Source organism: Arachis ipaensis, chromosome B3, assembly GCF_059453495.1.
Source record: "Arachis ipaensis isolate K30076 ecotype BB chromosome B3, ASM5945349v1, whole genome shotgun sequence".
NCBI classification, from domain to species: Eukaryota; Viridiplantae; Streptophyta; class Magnoliopsida; order Fabales; family Fabaceae; genus Arachis; species Arachis ipaensis.
This window is the reverse complement of record NC_142438.1, coordinates 91783698-91792958: the sequence shown is the minus strand read 5'-3', so window position 1 is coordinate 91792958 and position 9261 is coordinate 91783698. Positions and strand designations below refer to the sequence as shown.

The 9261-nt window shown below is 41.9% G+C and overlaps 1 non-coding gene across 1 annotated transcript; it reads left to right on the top strand.

Moving 5' to 3' along the window:
• The first annotated feature begins 8916 nt into the window (after nt 1-8916).
• LOC148571570 (small nucleolar RNA R71) lies at nt 8917-9023 on the top strand. The gene has a single exon (XR_015908312.1). It is a non-coding gene; the product is annotated as a small nucleolar RNA R71 (small nucleolar RNA).
• Nucleotides 9024-9261: the final 238 nt, after the last annotated feature.

The window sequence follows — 9261 nt, the reverse complement described above, 5'->3', positions numbered from 1 at the left end:
TCAGAATGGACCATCTTGGATATATTCTATGATGGTCTGTCTGAATTAGCTAAGATGTCATTGGATACTTCTGCAAGTGGATCCATTCACCTAAAGAAAATGCCTGCAGAAGCTCAAGAACTCATTGACATGGTTGCTAACAATCAGTTTATGTACACTTCTGAGAGGAATTCTGTGAGTAATGGGACGCCTCAGAAGAAGAGAGTTCTTGAAATTGATACTCTGAATGCCATATTGGCTCAGAACAAAATATTGACTCAGCAAGTCAATATGATTTCTCAGAGTCTGAATGGAATGCAAGCTGCATCCAACAGTACTCAAAAGGCATCTTCTGAAGAAGAAGCTTATGATCCTGAAAACCCTGCAATAGCAGAGGTGAATTACATGGGTGAACCATACGGAAACACCTATAATCCCTCATGGAGAAATCACCCAAATCTCTCATGGAAGGATCAACAAAAGCCTCAACAAGGCTTTAATAATGGTGGAAGAAACAGGTTTAGCAATAGCAAGCCTTTTCCATCATCCACCCAGCAACAGACAGAGAACTCTGAATAAAATACCTCTAATTTAGCAAACCTAGTCTCTGATCTATCTAAGGCCACTATGAGTTTCATGAATGAAACAAGGTCCCCCATTAGAAATTTGGAAGCACAAGTGGGCCAGCTGAGTAAAAGAATCACTGAAACTCCTCCTAGTACTCTCCCAAGCAATACAGAAGAAAATCCAAAAGGAGAGTGCAAGGCCATTGACATAGTCAACATGGCCGAACCTAGAGAGGAAGGGGAGAACGTGAATCCCAAGGAGGAAGACCTCCTGGGACGTACAGTGATCAATAAGGAGTTTCCCTCTGAGGAACCAAAGGAATCTGAGACTCATCTAGAGACCATAGAGATTCCATTGAACCTCCTTATACCATTCATAAGCTCTGAAGAGTATTCTTCTTCTGAAGAGAATGAAGATGTTACTGAAGAGCAAGTTACCAAGTTCCATGGTGCAATCATGAAGCTGAATGCCAATTTATTTGGTAATGAGACTTGGGGAGATGAACCTCCCCTATCCACCAATAAACTAAATGCTTTGGATCAACTGAGATTGCCTCAGAAGAAACAGGATCCTGGAAAGTTCCTAATACCTTATACCATAGGTACCATGACCTTTGAAAAGGCTCTATGTGACCTTGGGTCAGGAATAAACCTCATGCCACTCTCTATAATAGAGAAACTAGGAATCCTTGAGGTACAAGCTGCTAGAATCTCATTAGAGATGACAGACAATTCCAGAAAACAAGCTTATGGACAAGTAGAGGACATGTTAGTAAAGGTTGAAGGCCTTTACATCCCTGCTAATTTCATAATCCTAGATACTAGGAAGGATGAGGATAAATCCATCATCCTTGGAAGACCCTTCCTAGCCACAGCAAGAGCTGTGATTGATGTCAACAGAGGTGAACTAGTCCTTCAATTGAATGAGGACTCCCTTGAGTTTAAAACTCAAGGACATCCTTCTGTAAACATGGAAAAGAGGCACAATAAGCTTCTCCCACTGTAGAGTCAACTAGAGCCCCTACAGTCAAACTCTAAGTTTGGTGTTGGGAGGCCACAACTAAACTCTAAGTTTGGTGTTGGGAAGTCTCAACAATGCTCTGAACATCTGTGAGGCTCCATGAGAGCCCACTGTCAAGCTATTGACATTAAAGAAGGGCTTGTTGGGAGGCAACCCAATTTTTATTTAATTATTTTTTTATTAGTTATATGTCTTCATAGGTTCATGATCATGTAGAGTCACAAAAACAACTGAAAAAAATTGAAGAAAAATCAAAAACAGCAGAAGAAAAATCACACCCTGGAGGAGGATCTTACTGGCGTTTAAACGCCAGTAAGGAGCATCTGGCTGGCGTTTAACGCCAGACAGAGCATGGATCTGGCGTTGAACGCTAGAAACAAGCAGCATCCTGGCGTTCAGACGCTAGAAATACACACTGAGGAAGAGCTGGCGCTGAACGCCAGAAACAAGCATCTGGCTGGCGTTCAACGCCAGAAATATGCTACAGATAGGCGCTGAACGCCCAGAACAAGCATCAATTCGGCGTTTAAACGCCAGAATTGCATGCAAAGGCCTTTTACATGCCTAATTGGTGCAGGGATGCAATTCCTTGACACCTAAGGATCTGTGGACCCCACAGGATCATCTCAGCATCTGTGGACCCTACAGGATCCCCACCTACCTCCACTCACTCTCTTCCCTCTTCTCAATGTTCATCCTCTCTTCCTAATAAACACTCTTCCCCAAAACTCTTCACCAATCACCTCAATCTCTCTTCCCTATCACCACTTTACCACTCACATCCATCCACTCTTCCCCATAAACCTACCTCATAAACTCCACCTACCTTCAAAATTCAAAATCAATTTCCCACCCAAACCCACCCTATATGGCCAAAACTAAACCCCCCTCCCCTCCCTATATAAAGCCCTCCATTCTTCCTCATTTTCACACAACACAACCCTCTCTTCCCCTTCTTGGCCGAATACACCTCTCCCTCCTCTCCTCCATATTTTCTTCTTCTTCTTCTTCATCTATTCTTTCTTCTCTTGCTCGAGGGCGAGCAATATTCTAAGTTTGGTGTGGTAAAAGCATAAAGCTTTTTATTTTTCCATTACCATTGATGGCACCTAAGACCGGAGAATCCTCTAGAAAAGGGAAAGGGAAGACAAAAGCTTCCACCTCTGAGTCATGGGAGATGGAAAGATTCATCTCCAAAGCTCATCAAGACCACTTCTATGATGTTGTGGCCAAGAAGAAGGTGATCCCCGAGGTCCCTTTCAAGCTCAAGAGAAATGAGTATCCAGAAATCTGACATGAAATCCAAAGAAGAGGTTGGGAAGTTCTAACAAACCCCATCCAACAAGTCGGATTCCTAATGGTTCAAGAGTTCTATGCTAATGCATGGATCACTAGGAACCATGATCAAAGTAAGAACCCGAACCCAAAGAATTATCTTACCATGGTTCGGGGGAATTACTTAGATTTTAGTCCGGAAAATGTGAGGTTGGCGTTCAACTTGCCAATGATGGAAGAGAACGCACGCCCCTACACAAGAAGGGTCAACTTTGATCAAAGGTTGGACCAAGTCCTCATGGACATATGTGTGGAAGGAGCTCAATGGAAGATTGACTCAAAAGGCAAACCGGTTCAACTGAGAAGACTGGACCTTAAGCCTGTAGCTAGAGGATGGTTGGAATTCATCCAACGCTCCATCATCCCCACTAGCAACCGATCTGAAGTTACTGTGGATCGGGCCATCATGATCCATAACATCATGATTAGAGAGAAAGTAGAAGTTCATGAAGTCATCTCCCTTGAACTCTACAAAATAGCCAAAAAGCCCTCCCCCTTGGCAAGGCTAGCTTTCCCTCATCTTATTTGCCATCTATGTTACTCAGCTGGAGCTTTCATAGAAGGAGACATTCCCATTGAGGAAGAGAAGCCCATCACTAAGAAAAGGATGGAGCAAACTAGAGAGCCCACTCATGGAGCTCAAGAAATGCATGAGGAAGCTCACCATCAAGAAATCCCTGAGATACCTCAAGGGATGCACTTTCCTCCACAGAATTTTTGGGAGCAAATCAACACCTCCCTAGGAGAATTAAGTTCCAACATGGGACAATTAAGGGTGGAACATCAAGAGCACTCCATCATCCTTCATAAAATTAGAGAAGATCAAAAAGCAATGAGGGAGGAGCAACAAAGACAAGGAAGAGACATAGAAGAGCTCAAGGACATCATTGGTTCCTCAAGGAGAAAACGCCACCATCACTAAGGTGGACTCATTCCTTGTTCTTACATTCTCTGTTTTTCGTTTTCTTTATGTTAAGTGCTTATCCATGTTTGTGTCTTATTACATGATCATTAGTATTTAGTAACTTTGTCTTAAAGTTATGAATGTCCTATGAATTCATCACCTCTCTTAAATGAAAAATGTTTTAATTCAAAAGAACAAGAAGTACATGAGTTTCGAATTTATCCTTGAACTTAGTTTAATTATATTGATGTGGTGACAATACTTTTTATTTTCTGAATGAATGCTTGAACAGTGCATATGTCTTTTGAAGTTGTTGTTTAAGAATGTTAAATATGTTGGCTCTTGAAAGAATGATGACAAGGAGACATGTTATTTGATAATCTGAAAAATCATAAAAGTGATTCTTGAAGCAAGAAAAAGCAGTGAATACAAAGCTTGCAGAAAAAAATGGTGAAAAAAATAAATAGAAAAAGAAAAAGCAAGCAGAAAAAGCCAAAAGCTCTTAAAACCAAAAGGCAAGGGTAAATAAAAAGGATCCCAAGGCTTTGAGCATCAGTGGATAGGAGGGCCTAAAGGAATAAAATCCTGGCCTAAGCGGCTAAACCAAGCTGTCCCTAACCATGTGCTTGTGGCGTGAAGGTGTCAAGTGAAAACTTGAGACTGAGCGGTTAAAGTCAAGGTCCAAAGCAAAAGAAGAGTGTGCTTAAGAACCCTGGACACCTCTAATTGGGGACTTTAGCAAAGCTGAGTCACAATCTGAAAAGGTTCACCCAATTATGTGTCTGTGGCATTTATGTATCCGGTGGTAATACTGGAAAACAAAGTGCTTAGGGCCACGGCCAAGACTCATAAAGTAGCTGTGTTCAAGAATCAACATACTGAACTAGGAGAACCAATAACACTATCTGAACTCTAAGTTCCTATAGATGCCAATCATTCTGAACTTCAATGGATAAAGTGAGATGCCAAAACTATTCAAGAGGCAAAAAGCTACAAGTCCCGCTCATCTGATTGGAGCTATGCTTCATTGATAGTTTGGAATTTATAGTATATTCTCTTCTTTTTATCCTATTTGATTTTTAGTTGCTTGGGGACAAGCAACAATTTAAGTTTGGTGTTGTGATGAGTGGATAATTTATACGCTTTTTGGCATTGTTTTTAGTATGTTTTTAGTAGGATCTAGTTACTTTTAGGGATGTTTTCATTAGTTTTTATGTTAAATTCACATTTCTGGACTTTACTATGAGTTTGTGTGTTTTTCTATGATTTCAGGTATTTTCTGGCTGAAATTAAGGGACTTGAGCAAAAATCAGATTCAGAGGTAGAAGAAGGACTGCTGATGCTGTTGGATTCTGACCTCCCTGTACTCAAAGTGGATTTTCTGGAGCTACAAAACTCAACACGGCGCGCTTCCAATTGCTTTGGAAAGTAGACATCCAGGGCTTTCCAGAAATATATAATAGTCCATACTTTGGCCGATTTTAGACGATGCAAAAGGGCGTTGAACGCCAGTTCTACGTTGCAGTCTGGAGTTAAACGCCAGAAATACGTCACAAACCAGAGTTGAACGCCAGAAACATGTTTCAAACTGGCGTTCAACTCCAAGAATGACCTCTCCACGTGTAAACTTCAAGCTCAGCCCAAGCACACACCAAGTGGGCCCCAGAAGTGGATTTATGCATCAATTACTTACTTCTGTAAACCCTAGTAACTAGTTTAGTATAAATAGGACTTTTTACTATTGTATTAGACATCTTCGGATCATCTTTTGATCATTTTTAGATCTCTAGACCTCCATGGGAGGCTGGCCACTCGGCCATGCTTACCCTATATTCACTTATGTATTTTCAACGGTAGAGTTTCTACACTCCATAGATTAAGGTGTGGAGCTTTGCTGTTCCTCATGAATTAATGCAAAGTACTACTGTTTTTTATTCAATTCAACTTATTCCACTTCTAAGATATTCATTCGTACTCCAACATGAATGTGATGAACATGACAATCATCATCATTCCCCACGAACGCGTGCCTAACGACCACTTCCGTTCCACCTTAGATTGGATGATTATCTCTTGGATCTCTTAATCAGAATCTTCGTGGTATAAGCTAGATTGATGGCGGCATTCATGAGAATCCGGAAAGTCTAAACCTTGTCTGTGGTATTCTGAGTAGGATTCAGGGATTGAATGACTGTGACGAACTTCAAACTCGCGAGTGCTGGGCGTAGTGACAGACGCAAAAGGATAGTAAATCCTATTCCAGTATGATCGAGAACCTCCAGATGATTAGCCATGCAGTGACAGCGCATCGGACCATTTTCACAGAGAGGATGAAAAGTAGCCATTGACAACGGTGATGCCCTTACATAAAGCCAGCCATGGAAAGGAGTAAGACTGATTGGATGAAGACAACAGGAAAGCAGAAGTTCAGAAGAACGAAAGTATCTCTATACGCTTATCTGAAATTCTCACCAATGATTTACATAAGTATTTTTATCTTTATTTTCTGTTTATTTATTATTATTATTCGAAAATACTATAACCATTTGATATCCGCCTGACTGAGATTTACAAGGTGACCATAGCTTGCTTCATACCAACAATCTCCGTGGGATCGACCCTTACTCACGTAAGGTTTTATTACTTGGACGACCCAGTGCACTTGCTGGTTAGTTGTGTGAAGTTGTGAAGATATGTTTGGACCATGGTATTGTGCACCAGTTATTGGCGCCATGCCAGGGAGAGAACGAACAACAAATTTTACAACCTCAGAGTAACAATTTCGCATACCACACTACTTGTACTGGACTGACCCATTCACTGTCTGAGATGGGGTAGATGATATCTGCTTCAAGTAGCCTGGTCACTTCTTTCTTGAAAACTTCTGAGATAGTGGAATTCAATCTTCTTTGGGGTTGACGGACAGGCTTTGCTCCTTCTTCTAAGAATATTCTGTGCTCACAAACTCAAGGGCTAATGCCTGCTATATCCGCCAAGCTCCACCCAATTGCCTTCTTGTGTTTTGTCAGCACACTGAGCAGCTGCTCCTCTTGTTGGGGAGTGAGTTCTCTTGCAATGATAACTGGAAGCTTCTGATCATCCTCAAGGTAAGCATACTTGAGGTGGGGTGGAAGGGGCTTTAATTCCACTATCTGCTCATGGTTGGGCTCTAGATCATCTGGAGCTAGTGATAATGGCAAAGTGTCCTCACTGTGTTCAAAGGGTGTCCCCACAATTGGGCCTTACTCCATGTGCCTCTCTTCTACTTCTTTTTGGTGAACTTCAGCTACAGTTTCATCAATGATGTCGCACTAGAAGATAGAATGATCTTCTGGAGGGTGCTTCATAGCTTTATTTAAACTGAAACTTACAGCTCTGCCATTTATCTCAAAGGAGTAAGTTCCTGAGAATGCATCTAGCTTGAACTTTGAAGTCTTCAGGAATGGTCTTCCAAGCAGGATTGATGATGGTCTTCCTGAGTCATTAGGGGGCATTTCCAAGATATAGAAGTCAATGGAAAATGTGACCCCCTTAATGCTCACTAGCACGTCTTTAGCAATTCCAACCACTGTAATAATGCTTTTATCTGCTAACATAAAACGAGCTGCCAACCTTTTTAAGGGAGGGAGCCTCAAAGCATCATATATAGACAATGGCATTATACTAACACACGCTCCTAAATCACACATGCAGTCAGAAAATATTACACCTCCAACGGTACAGTTAACCATGCATGGACTTGGGTCACTACATTTTTCAGGTATACCCCCCATTAAAGTAGATATAGAACTACCTAAAGGAATAGTTTCTAATTCATTAATTTTATCTTTATGTATGCATAAATCTTTCAGAAACTTTGCATATTTAGGTACTTGTTGAATAATATCAAAAAGGGGAACAGTTACCTCAACCTTTTTAAAAATTTCTACCATTTTGGGATCAAGTTCCATCTGCTTCCTGGACTTCCTTGCAAGGTGTGGAAATGGGATAGGAATGGCGCCACTTGCAGCTTCTGTGTCCTTTGGTGCTCCATTCCTTGGCTGAACTACTTCTTCTTCAACCATGTCTTGTACTTCCTCTTCCTCTTCAGCATCTTCCACTTCAACTAAGTCTTCAACTTGGGCGTGTTCTTGTGGGTTTGGCTCCTCCTGGTTCCTATCTTTCAGTGTGGTTCCGGACCTCAAAGTGATGGCATTGATGCCACCTTTGGGATTAGGTAAGGGTTGAGAAGGAATTCCACTGGAGTTTGAAGGCTGATAGGTGGAAGCAGGCAATGAATCTATCCGGGAGACGAGAGCTTGTAAAGTGGCATTCAAACCATTTAGAGTAGAGTTCAGTGTAGTCTGCATGTCTTGTTGTCCTTGTGCAAGAGAACGAAGCATATCATCATTTGATGAGGAAGAAGGATAAGTGATCTGAGGGGCCTGTTGTTGGTTATGCTAGGGTCCTTGGGACTGCCTTAGCTGAGGTGCTCTATAAGGCTGTTCTGATTCTACTGTCTGTTGTTGTTGTTCCACCTCTGATTTCCATTGTTGTCTCTGCCTCTTCTGTTATAGTTGTCCCTCCAGCCATGGTTAGAATTATCTCTCCAACCCTAGTTGGAGTTGTCTTGCCACCCTTGGTTATAGTTCCCACCTTGGTTGTAGTTGCCGCCTTGTTGATTGTATCCTTGATTCGGGCGGTCATAGAAGTTATGAGTAGCTGCCACAGTGTTGTCTTCTTGTTGGAGCTGCGGAGACTCATCAGTGTAATGACTATAATCAGCACAAATTCCGCATACTCTTTGGGGGACCAACTGTTGGCTTTGTTGTGGTGGGGTAGGATGAGCTTGTTATTGATTCAATTGCATTTGCTTCAGTAGGTTGGTCATTTCACATATAGCTTGTGTGACGACAGTAGTCTCACTGCTAGAGGAAACCTCTGCAACAGCCTTTGAGTGGCTGTTCCTGTGCCTGTGATTCCGAGTGGACTCAGCTAAGTCGATGATCAATTGCCATGCTTCATCTGCGGTCTTGTACTTTTTCAGAGAACCATTACTAGTGCCATCCAATGTAGTTTTATCCTGAGACTTCATGCCTTGAGTGAAGTAGCTGATCAACACCAACTTGTCAATCATATGATGGGGGCATGCGTCCAGAAGATTCTTGAAGCGCTCCCAGTACTCATAAAGAGTCTCAAATTCACCCTGAACAATGCAGGAGATCTCTTTCCTCAATCTATCTGTAACTTCAAATGGAAAGTATTTTTCCAGGAATTCTCTCCTGAGCGTATCCTAGTTAGTGACTGTCGCTTCAGGTTGAGTGTAGTACCACTCCCTCGCTTTTCCCTCAAGAGAAAACGAGAAGGCGGTCAGCAAAATAGAAGTTTCATCTGCACCATGACGCCTTACAGTAGAACAGGCTGTCTGAAAATCCGTTAGGTGCTTGATAGGCTCCTGAGCAGGTAAGCCATAAAAC